The sequence below is a fragment of the Megascapheus bottae genome, chromosome 1 (genome assembly GCF_031878675.1).
Source record: "Megascapheus bottae isolate mThoBot1 chromosome 1, mThoBot2.hap1, whole genome shotgun sequence".
Classification (NCBI taxonomy): domain Eukaryota; kingdom Metazoa; phylum Chordata; class Mammalia; order Rodentia; family Geomyidae; genus Megascapheus; species Megascapheus bottae.
Window position 1 is genome coordinate 84,052,359 of NC_143509.1, and position 11,588 is coordinate 84,063,946.

General features: G+C 35.5%; 1 pseudogene; it reads right to left on the reverse strand.

The window, feature by feature from the left end:
• Positions 1-1,275: 1,275 nt before the first annotated feature.
• LOC150069544 (cytochrome c oxidase assembly protein COX11, mitochondrial pseudogene) lies at positions 1,276-2,095 on the reverse strand (annotated as a pseudogene).
• Between the last annotated feature and the right edge of the window lie 9,493 nt (positions 2,096-11,588).

Sequence of the window (11,588 nt, forward strand, 5' to 3'; positions counted from 1 at the left end):
CTAAGGCTTGAACTAAGGGCCTGAATGCTGTCCTTGGGCTTTCCTCAAGGTTAGCATTCTACCACATGAGCCACAGCACCACTTCCAGCTTTTTCTGTTTATGTGATACTGAGGAATCGAACCCTGGTCTTTGTGCTTGCCTAGCATGCATGAAAACCATTAGACTTCCCAGCATCCTTCAAACACTTTTGAGGAGGGATGTCATTTATAATCCAGGCCAGCCTCAACCTTATATTCTTGACACCAGTGCCGGGATTATAAACGTGAACCACCATCCCGAGGAATAATTTTTGCAAGAAAGAAAAGTAAGATTTGATTGGATCTGATTGTCAAGTAAGACAGGAATCAGTGTTAAACTGGGGGTGAAAAGGAAAGATAATTTAACCTTAAACAATCAGATGCTACAGAGATTTGATAGCAAACTGTAAGAGGGAAGTCACATGCAGGTTTCAGAGTCCTGGAAAATAATTTTAAATGTAATTATCTTCTAGTTACAAATACATCCACTTCATTTGAAAAGAACTTTTGAGTGGTTACCTTCAATTATTGTATATCAAGATAGTTCACTTTTTTATTATTAAAATAATTGAATAATCTTTGTTTCAATTTTGTTTTCAAAAGAACTTTTGACATCAGCATATCCTCACAATCCTATCATTATATTTTAGTATTAAGAGTTGGAACTATGCAGGTAAATGATAACACAGCTTAATATATGAAATTCTTGCGTTTAATTTCAATAATGCCACCATAATTTCCAAATCATTACCTATTCAGTACTCTGAAAGTAAAACAGCCCTGGATCTTAAAGTTAAAAAATAAAAAAGAACAAGAAACAAAACTTAGTCCTCAGTGACTCCTCTCTTAGAGTATTTAGTGACCATTCACACTGAAGGAAATGAGCAGCCAAATACTTTGGTGATAGCAAAAAAAAAAGCCCAGAAGTTCTGGCCTTGGGCCAAAACCACCTGGAGCATACATTCTTCAAAAGTTTTTTCAGATTCCTTGCTAGAACATGACAGGTTAACTAATCAAACTATAGAATTAAGCTGGACTAGCAAACACATGCATAGATATGGTATAAATCGGCTCATTTTAATACTGTCAGTGTGTTAATAAACAGTCAAATATCCTTCATAAGTATGTAGGTTTCTTATGATATAAGCAGGTCCTGTTAGTTTTAAGGGGGATAAATTAAGGAAAAAGAAAAGCAAAACCATTTAAAAATATAAGCTTCGATTTACATGACTGTAGAATATTCTCGTCAGAGAAGGCAGGATACATGATTTTTCAAAAATCACAAATCCGAACCAGGTCTTGGTCGCTACTTCAATTGTAGCCTGGAAGTGGCAAGGGCTGCCCTTCCTTTGCTTCAAAGAACGTGTAAGGAGTGATGAGGACAACATTTTCACCCTTCTTGAATCTTCAGCAAATTCTGTATCAATATAAAAAAAAAGCAAAAAACCACTGTCATATCTACTTCCTCATGGGGATTAAACCTTTGTTCTTCAAAACAGAAGCACTGGATTTTATTGAAATATTGCCCAGCTTCAAATGGTACAACACTGTATGTAGAAATTCCAATTCTTGATTCTTAGCTTTATAAAATGCTAATGCAGTCTCTCCTCGTACCACATATATTTCTGTCTGCTGAGGTCTAAAGTTCCACTGGAGACTGGCATGCACATCTGCCTGGAAAGTCACCTTGATGATCCAGTCCTTACTAGGCACCATGTTTTCAATCTGGTCTGATGCATGCCCCGCGACTGCTGATCCACCAAGGCCTGGAGTCTGGCAGTAGAGCTGATAGAGGGACATGGTGGCCGTGGCCACCATGAACAGCGCCATTCGTCCTCCTGAGCCTGGGCGAGGCGGTTCGTGATCTTTGGCCGCCACGGTACCTTCACGGTATAACCTCAGCCTGACCCCGGGCTCGGGTTCAGGCGCCTCCACGTCCCAAGTTGCCTCACAGCCTTCTCTGCATCCCCGGCCCTCCCCCAGTTTCTTAGTTTAAGAAAAGGTCCTACCCCCTCCGCGGATGGCGCCAGCCACACCACACCACACGGCCCGATGGCCCAGGCCAGAGCCCTCCCATAACCCCGGAAGATAGTTCACTTTTTATGAATTATTATTATTAAGCTCATGCCAGTAAATCTAGCAACTCAAAAGGCTGAGATCTGAGGATTCCAGTTTGAAGCCAGCTCAAGCAAGAAAGTATTTGGAGACTCTTCTATCCAATAAACTATTACTCAAAAAAAAAAAAAGAAAAGAAAAGAAAAAAGAAACAGAGCTGGAATTTTGGTTTAAGTGACAGAATGCTTGCCTCCAACGAAGGAAGGTCCAGGACAATGCTCAGTCCCTGAGTTCAAGCCCCAGAACCACAGTGTACGTGTGCATGCACACACACACATACATAAGGAGAATTTATTATGAGTGGTTCCAAAAATATGTGTCATGATCATTTTCCACTTGAAGAGAAAAATTAATTAGTTTATTTCCTAAGGAATATGTCTAGATACATGAAATCATCACTGATTTCTAATATTTATACATTACAAATTAGCTATCATCTGCTTGGGTTATTTTTGAGATGTGAAAGTCACCAATTCTTCTTACAAGAATCTCATGTAAAAGAACTTATGTGAATTCTTTGCAAATAGTCCAAAGGGATTTCTTGTTTTTGAGGAGCAGAAAGCAAACTGTTCAAGTAAACACAGTTTATCAAAACCAATCCAAACAAAGAGGGAGTCCTGACAAGCTCCTGTCGCCAGTCTATGCTCTACTCAAATCAAGCACTCTCTATTATATGAATGACTTGATTTCCTATTATCAAAATTCCACATTTTTGGAAGAAACAACATGAGCTTAGCTAGGGTATTCTGTCAAATCAATTATGTCCAGAAAGGAGAAGGTTGGTGATTTGAAGTTATTGAAGAATGCAAGATATGCCCCTCTCTTTCTGGGAGAGATCTCTACCTGTAAGAATTTATAGAATGGCTGCCCATCACTGACTGGTCTTCCAAATAAGTTTCAGTAAGACATACTCTTGTTTGTTTGTTTTAAACTGTAGGTATTTTCATTACGATTTTAAAAAAGAGATTATTTTTCATTTTTCATAAACAAAAAGACAATTTACCTTTTCTAATAAAATCAGCTATTTACAGTGGTTTTTCTATTTTTCACTCTGTCTCTGTCTCTGTATCTCTCTCTCTCTCTCTCTCTCTCTCTCTCTCTCTCTCACACACACACACACACACACACACACAGACGTCCTATTAGATCACTTTCTATATTTGCAACAATCTGATGTTTTGTTCTAATGGCTGATTTGGTTTAAATGAGCTTTAAATGTAATGCAATACTCTAAACTTCAAAGTGACTCCCATTCAATCTTACTGGTTATCACCATGTAAATGAACTTTATATAAATTCACTTGCAACCTTATAGATGTTTTTGCAAATTGAACTCATACAAGGGTGTAATTTTGAGCAATATAACAGTTTGAGTTCTCTTAGCTATAGATGGTAACATATTTTAGGAATCCAATGTACTTTGATATGCAACTAATAAAATTATCTCTAAAATAGTTTTATAACATATTTTAAATTAGTTCCTGAAAACTAATTAACTTATTCAATCTTCCTGGCAAGACTTCTTTTCCTTTCAGAGATCCTGGTTGTTATTTTTGTCATATTTTCTGCAGTGTTAAAGTTACTCTATTTTGTTTTTTAATATATTTTTATTGTAATTAATAGAAGGGTTACATTATATTTGCCAGATAGAAGGTATATTACTTCACAAACATTGCTAGCCATTCTCATGTTTTTGTCCCCATTTCCCTCCCCACACCGCTTCCTCTCATCTTGTTTTCCCCACTTCCCTATCCTAGTTACTCTATTTCTTAGTGTAATTTAACATTTTTTTCCACATTTTGCCCTGTACATGCCTATAATCCCAGTTAATCAGGTGGCTAGACCTGAGGATCACAGTTTGAATCCTGCCAGGGAAGGAAAGTTGTGAGACTCTTTATCAACAATAAACTACTAGCCTTGAGAAAAAGAAGCTCAAGAGCAACACCCAGACCCTGAGTTCAAACCCTAGGAGCAGAGAAAAAAAGAAGAAAGAAAGAAAGAAAGAAAGAAAGAAAGAAAGAAAGAAAGAAAGAAAGAAAGAAAGAAAGAAAGAAAGAAAGAAAGAAAGAAAGAAAGAAAGAAAGACAGGAAGGAAGACAGGAAGGAAGACAGGAAGGAAGAAAGAAAGAAAGAAAGACAGGAAGGAAGAAAGACAGGAAGGAAGAAAGACAGGAAGGAAGAAAGACAGGAAGAAAGGAAGAAAGACAGAAAGAAAGGAAGACAGAAAGAAAGGAAGACAGGAAGAAAGACAGGAAGAAAGACAGGAGGAAAGACAGGAAGAAAGACAGGAGGAAAGACAGGAAGAAAGACAGGAGGAAAGACAGGAAGAAAGACAAGAAAGAAGGGAGAAAAAGAAAAATTCAACGTTTTGTTGCGTGATCATGTGTTATTTATGCCCGTTTTAGCATCAAATACCAAACAATATGATCAAAATTAACATAAACCCAAAGTAATGTGTTATTCCATATTCCTGGAAAATCATAGATATATCTGCCTTGAGATTGTAAGGTAGCCATTGAACTCATTGATTACGAGGATCCAATTTCTTTCTTCTTTTTCACATGTATTCTCTTTTCATGTTGTAAACAAGATAGTAATGTCCCATTCTTCCATCTAATTCTCTGTTAACACTACACTTCATGTAAATTGTGTCTTGTGTTTAGCTTCCTGCCAATTGCTGCACTCTAGAGACTGATCATTTCTCCAAGATATAATTGATGATTTCCAGTACATGCCAATGGAGAGCAAGCATAGGGCTTATGCAAACAAATTTAGGACCCCAAATGAATTGGTCTACTAAAGGGTATCCTAAATGATAATATTAACTAATAACGAGAGTTGATATTCATTTAGCCGTAGCAGAGAAAAATAAATGTCTCTGAATTGTTTGTGAAATTAAATAGATATAGGAGCATTGAATTATCTGACCCAAAGTCTTCTAAGTGACACTGGTATTATTTGAATCCCTTACACAGCTCCTTGGTACAATTATTTTTCCACTATACACTACGATTTTCTTACTATTTCAAAGAGGTGTTTGATTCCAAGGATGTTTATGTTGTTTGCTTCTTTTGTTTTTAGTTTTAAATATTCTGTGTTGGGTAAGGCTTCAATTAGACAAGCTTATGAATATAATGGATCATAAGAATTGACATTGATTAAGTTATTTTCTATTTAGAAAATCTGATGCTTCTGTTATAAATTACTAATATTTGTTATTATTTAAATGAAAAACATCTTTTAATCCTGCTCATGGTTTTCAGCCTGACTGCAAAACACTAATCTAAGAACTAATCATCTTTGGTCCTACCTAGTCTTTGTAGTCTTATCTTATGGGATTATATTGTTGCCAAGAATCTTCCTACTGACTCATTTTCTCTACAGTGGTGTTGTCTTGTATAATAATATTACCAGTTAGGGTAATACACAGCTATGCCTTTGATCACATCTGTTGATTATTATATTAAGTTCAAATTCTCTCATTTAGTATATAAATCTGATCATACCCTGAAATCAGAACCATAAAGCTCCCTTTGTTTCTTACTACTACATACTATGATTAAGTATGTAGTAGAAAATTTTGTGCTAGCAATTGAAAAAAATGTCCGGATAATATAAGCATATTCTCTATGTTTTTCATTCATCTCTAAACTCAGCTTATCTTGTATTTTTAGGGGATCAGAGTGTCATAAATGGATGTGAACCAGCTACTGGTTCTATGGGTACAAATATATGTCCTCATATTTCATGATCCAAACCTTTTAACTGTTTTACCAGACTTGAATGTGATTTTAAGAATCACGTGGATGTTGAATGGTAACTACATTGTGGACCTACTTTAAGATAATAGAAATATATTATTCATTATATTTTTTATTGGTTGTGGAGCTTGAACTATGAGCCTGGGTCCTGTTCCTGAACTCTTCAGCTCAAAGCTATGCCCTAACCTTTGAGCCATAGTATCACTTCCAGTTTTATGGTGGTTAATTGGAAATAAGAATCTCACAAACTTTAATGCCCAGGTTCAGTCTGAACTGTGATCCTCAGATCTCCACCTCCTGAGTAGCTAGGATTGCAGGCATGACCCAATACACCTGTCTAGAAAAACAATTTTAAAAGAAACTCATGGAAGAAAGTTATATGAAAAAAATCATTGGCATTTTAATTGAAAACACAAATTCCAACTGCTGAAAATTTTATTTGGCATTGCATTATCTTTCTATAATGACAATGTATGACATGTAAGCAAAAAGATAAATATAGAATCTGAATGTCACTTGATTAAGTTATAAAACTTGTTAGTCTAATGTTGCCTGCTTTGAAAAAGTCCAAGGTTAAATACATCTTTCCCCATAATATACAACTATTCGGAGGCAGAGAGAATTCATGATAGATCTTTAGCTGGGATAAGCAAAGGCAGCAAGCAGTAACAGCAGTTTAGCAATGGCATCTGACTTTAAGATTTTAATGAGGACATTGGTTCCTCCTCAGCATGCTGTAAGAAACCTTTCACTGATTCAGTATCATGATGTACGATAACATATACTAAAGGGAAAAAATTTTCATATGAATTTTAGGCAATATAAAACAGGAATTTAAGAAACTTGAAATACATTTTGGTCACACACAGTAAAATATGAAAAATAGGAAAGTACAAGAAAGAATATTAATTCAAAGTCCTTTTACTTGTTTCATGTTTCAGAATACAATACAACTCTAGGATATAGAAACAAGAGGTTTACTTTTGTGATTGTTCTTTATGTACTATGTTATTTCTCTTCTCTTGTTTTCCCTTATGATTAATCTCGTGTCATTATTGTATCTGACTTTATTTCCTTGTATATTGTATATGTGCTTATTTGATTATTTGAAATAGGGAAGCGAAGTGGGGAAAACAAGATGATTGGGAGGGGGTGAGGGAGGGAAACAGGGACAAAAACATGAGAAGGGGTATCAACGTGCGAGAAGTAATGTATTCACTACCTGACGAATGTAACTGTCATGTTACCCTGACAACAAAATAAAATAGAAAGGATATTATACAAAAGCCAGGTGCCTGTGGCTCACACCTGTAATCCTAGTACTCAGGAGGTGGAGATCTGAGGATCACAGTTCAAAGCCAGCCCGGGCACAAAAGTCCTAGATTCTCTTATCTCCAATTAACCACCAGAAAACCAAAGTGGCTTTGTGGCTCAGCGTGATAGAGTGCTAGCTTTGAGCTGAAGAGTACCAAGGTCCAGAGTTCAGCCTCATGACCAAAAGTAAATAAATACTCAATCGAAAAAAAAAATAAATAAGAAAAGACACATCTATAACAAATGTTTCTTTCTAAAAAATACATATGCACATACTATCTCAATATCTTATTCTAAAATATTTATATTATAAATATAGTTTATAATATATTTATGGTAAAATACACCAGTAGCCCTTACTAGGATCAATGTAGTAAGGAATGGCAACAGGAATAGAGAATAAATAAAATGGGCTGAATAAAAGATGAGCTTTCTTACGAATGATGCAGGCTGTGGTTCAATGAAGTTATGCTTTATCTCACTTTTTACCTGCAGTCATAAAAAAACAACAAAATAACAGAAAAGTTATGAATGGACGCCTGCTTCATAAAACAGAAGGAGACCCCATGATGATGGAATTTATCCATTTTCAATGATACACAGTTGATTCCAAATACATAATGAGTATGAGTTACATTGCATTCCTTGCACTAAATGTCTCCTTACCCCTCAAAGCAAAATTTCCAGACACAACTCCTGCTAGGATTCACCTGGGAGGAACTAACACTGCTTCAATGTCCCTTTCATTGAAGCTTCTCAAGTTTCAAGGCATTTGTAACCAACTTGACTACATAAAGAGCCGTTCTATGGAAGCTAGCCATTTATAATGTTGAGTTATCTGTTTCAGTGCAAAGGGGAAAAAAATCTCTTTGATTTCTAACAGAGATAAACTCTTTCCTGGGAATAGGTCTGCTTATGATTATGTAGTCCTAATGATTCAGGGCTGCTGCTGCTACTGGTGCCAGTTCAGGCACTTTCTGTATCCAGAAAAAAAAAAATCTCTCAACAAGATGAATTTGATATAAAACCACTGATATTTAAATATCAAAATATAAGCCTTTGGCCTGGCAATAGCCCTCCATGTGGGAGTCTTGGATGAGTTTTCCAGACCTGCTCCCTTGTCCTTGGAGCTACAGCAGCTAAAAATGATACTTGCAGCCCTGGTAATACTTCAGGCTGTCAGAGGATGGTGTATCCAAAATTTTCAGTCTATACACAATTTATTAATCCTTGAAACACCTCCAGGAGGTAGGCAGATATCCCCACCCCCATGAAGAACTAAAGCAATCGGGAGTAGAAATGAGGACTATGTAAAGCTAGGCAGTTGGAAAACTGTAGAAGGAAGTTTGTTATAACTAGGGACATAGCCTAGATCCTATTACACAGCGAAGTCATCTGACACTACTACTCAACAAGTTTTAATGAAAAAAAAAACTTTATAGCTTGTATTGCATGCACTTAAACTAAAATTAATGAAAGAGGAACCAGAAAAACTGAACCCTGACATTTTAAAACATGCTCCTAAAATATGACTGCATATTCCAACTTGAGTTTAATTAGCCCACAACAAAGCACAATGAGTTTGAAAATGTGAATTGGGAATGATTATAAAAGTTTTGTTCAAAATACCTCTCCCTCTTTCTGAAGAAATAGTAGACTTTTGGTTTCTGCTATGTGCCACTTGGTTTTGATTTCTTAGTTGATGACAAATGAAATTTAAATTTTTCATGAACATGAACAAAACTGTCTTGCAAGACGTACTCTTCATTGCTTTGTGGCACTGTGAGTGAATTCCTTCCAAAGACTCTAAATGCATTTCTGTGTTAAATCCTACTCGGCTGCCTCTTCTTTCTAAAGACTCACAGGACAGATCAAATATGTACAGGGTTGTACTAGGGCCTCAGGAGGATTCAGAACAGTGAGTTGTACATCATCTGCATTTGTCTGAACCTTCGTACTCTTCAGCTCAAAGCTAGCACTGAGGCTAATACAAAAGATAAAAAACAATTTCTCAAATTAATGTAGGACTAAATCTCTGCTTCATAAAAGTAAACACAGAAGACAAGTTTTCTAGAAATACTTTTTCTCAAGGTATAGGCTAGCCATTACAAGATAACATCAAGAGAATACATGAGATGCTCTTTGCAAGTACAATCTTCACATTAATATTTTAAATGTAAGAAATAGGTACACTTTATTAATAAGTACCTTTGTATTTAGCATTTAGTATTTGCCTTTGTACTTAGCACTGATGTGTAATATTGCAAATAAGTTTCTCCTCAGAATTTTCCTATTTGCATAGAATGCCAAATCTTTTACATAAAATGTAACACTCTTTAACATTAAATTATTTTATTATTAATGTTATTGTAATCTTACTCCCACATGGACCTTAATGTTAAAATTATATGTGACTTAAGCCAAAATGTTACTAATAAAATGTTAAAACTAGTAAGGATTTTATAAAGATGAGAAATCATGTCTTTTTTTTTTAACAAATTGCCTTTAAAATTTTGGTGTGATTGTCCTGTGCACTTCTAATTACCTCTCCAGACACAGTGATGGCATTTGACTTCTTTCACTTATATTTTGTTTAGCTATCACAGACCACATGCAACACAAGCATGATGACATAATACAGCCCTGTCAAATGTCTTTCCTGACATGAAACGGGTCTATTGTGCACATGTTTTCTGTGGCTATGCTGATAATGTGAGAATCAAACAAATATTCAATGTGAATTATTTCCTACACGATCCAGATTTGTTATTTATTGTTTTTATTCTGAAGAAAATCTCACCTACCTAACACTTTGGACACATGGGCTATTTCACATCACAAGGCATAATCTAACAAAATAAACATGAAAAGGCCCTTTCTAGAATACAAAGCACGATCATTTTCCTGAGAACAAATGATTACATTTTTAAATTAACCTTTACTGAAATGGATTGTTTCTTTTTATTTTACACATGTTTTACAATTCCTTTTTTGTAGATTTTTTTCTTGTCATTGTAAAGGTAATGTACAGAGGGGTTACAATTTTGTATGTGAGATAAATAGTATGTTTTGTTTTTTTGATTGTTGGTGATATCACCCCTTCCCTAACTCTGAGTTTTTCCTTCCAATCCCCACCCAAAATTTGTATAATTCATTTTCAACATAGTGTCCAGTAAGTATTGTTGCTACATTTGTCAACCTGTCTCTCCTTTACAGAGCAATTTAAGGATGAGTTTAGAGGGTGTAGACTCCTCATGTTACATTAGATTTATGCCATTCTATGTTCAATCATTGCACATTCATCGATCTGTATTGGCCTTTTTATGCATCTTTTAGGAAATTTCTTACTCATTCCAAACCCATTCAAAAAATTTACTTGAATTGCCATTTTTGTGATATTATCCATATCATACATTTGTATTCCAATATATATTTCATCTTGCTTTTATGCAATGTTTTGCCCTCATATTATGCAACACATGGTAATAACTCTTTTCCTTTTGCCATGAAGAGTTTACATAAGATGAAATGTTTAACAGAGAGGTGGGGGGGGCGGGAGAGGGAATGGCATTTAAATTTGCAACATGTAGAAACATTTAATTTTTCTTATATCCTAAAAGGGTGTATCTCATGGAGATGTTATTTGAACAGTACTGACATTCATAATAGAAAGGATATAAAAACAAAGATAAGTAAACCTGTTCCAAATAGTCATCAAAGGTAAAACACACAGGGTGGGATAAATCATCAGAAACACCCTGAAGAAGAGAATTTTCCAGTGGTTAATTAGAGATAACAAGAGTCTCTGGGTCTTTAGTGCCCGGGGTTCCTTTGAACTGCGATCATCAAATCTTAGCCTACTGAGTAGCTAGGATTACAGATATGAGCCACCCTGCCCAGCACACACTTTTTTTTTTTGGTCGGGATAATGAACAGAGGGGTTATAGTGCATTACTTCTCACACAAAGATACTCCTTCGCATGTTTTAGTCCCCATTTCCGTTCCCCCACCCCCCTCCCAATCATCTTATCTCCCCCCCACCTTCCCTTTCCTAGTTCTAATAAACAAATAAATGCATATACAATATACCAGGTAACAAAGTCAGATACAGTAACAACATGAGATAAAACATAAGAGCATAAAAAGAGAAGAGAAATAACAACAATCACACAGGATATAAAAGCTCTTGTAAGTTCCTACTTACAAGAGTTCTGCGCTTTACCTTTGGTATAGTGATCTTACAATAATGAACTATGAAATTTCAATCTCAGGATGTGCCTAAATATTCTAATGCTTTATATCTAATCTATTGAAGTAATATCAATAACTCAAGTTTTGTGTGGATTTATAGAAACTACTGAACGTCTATTTCACCTATTT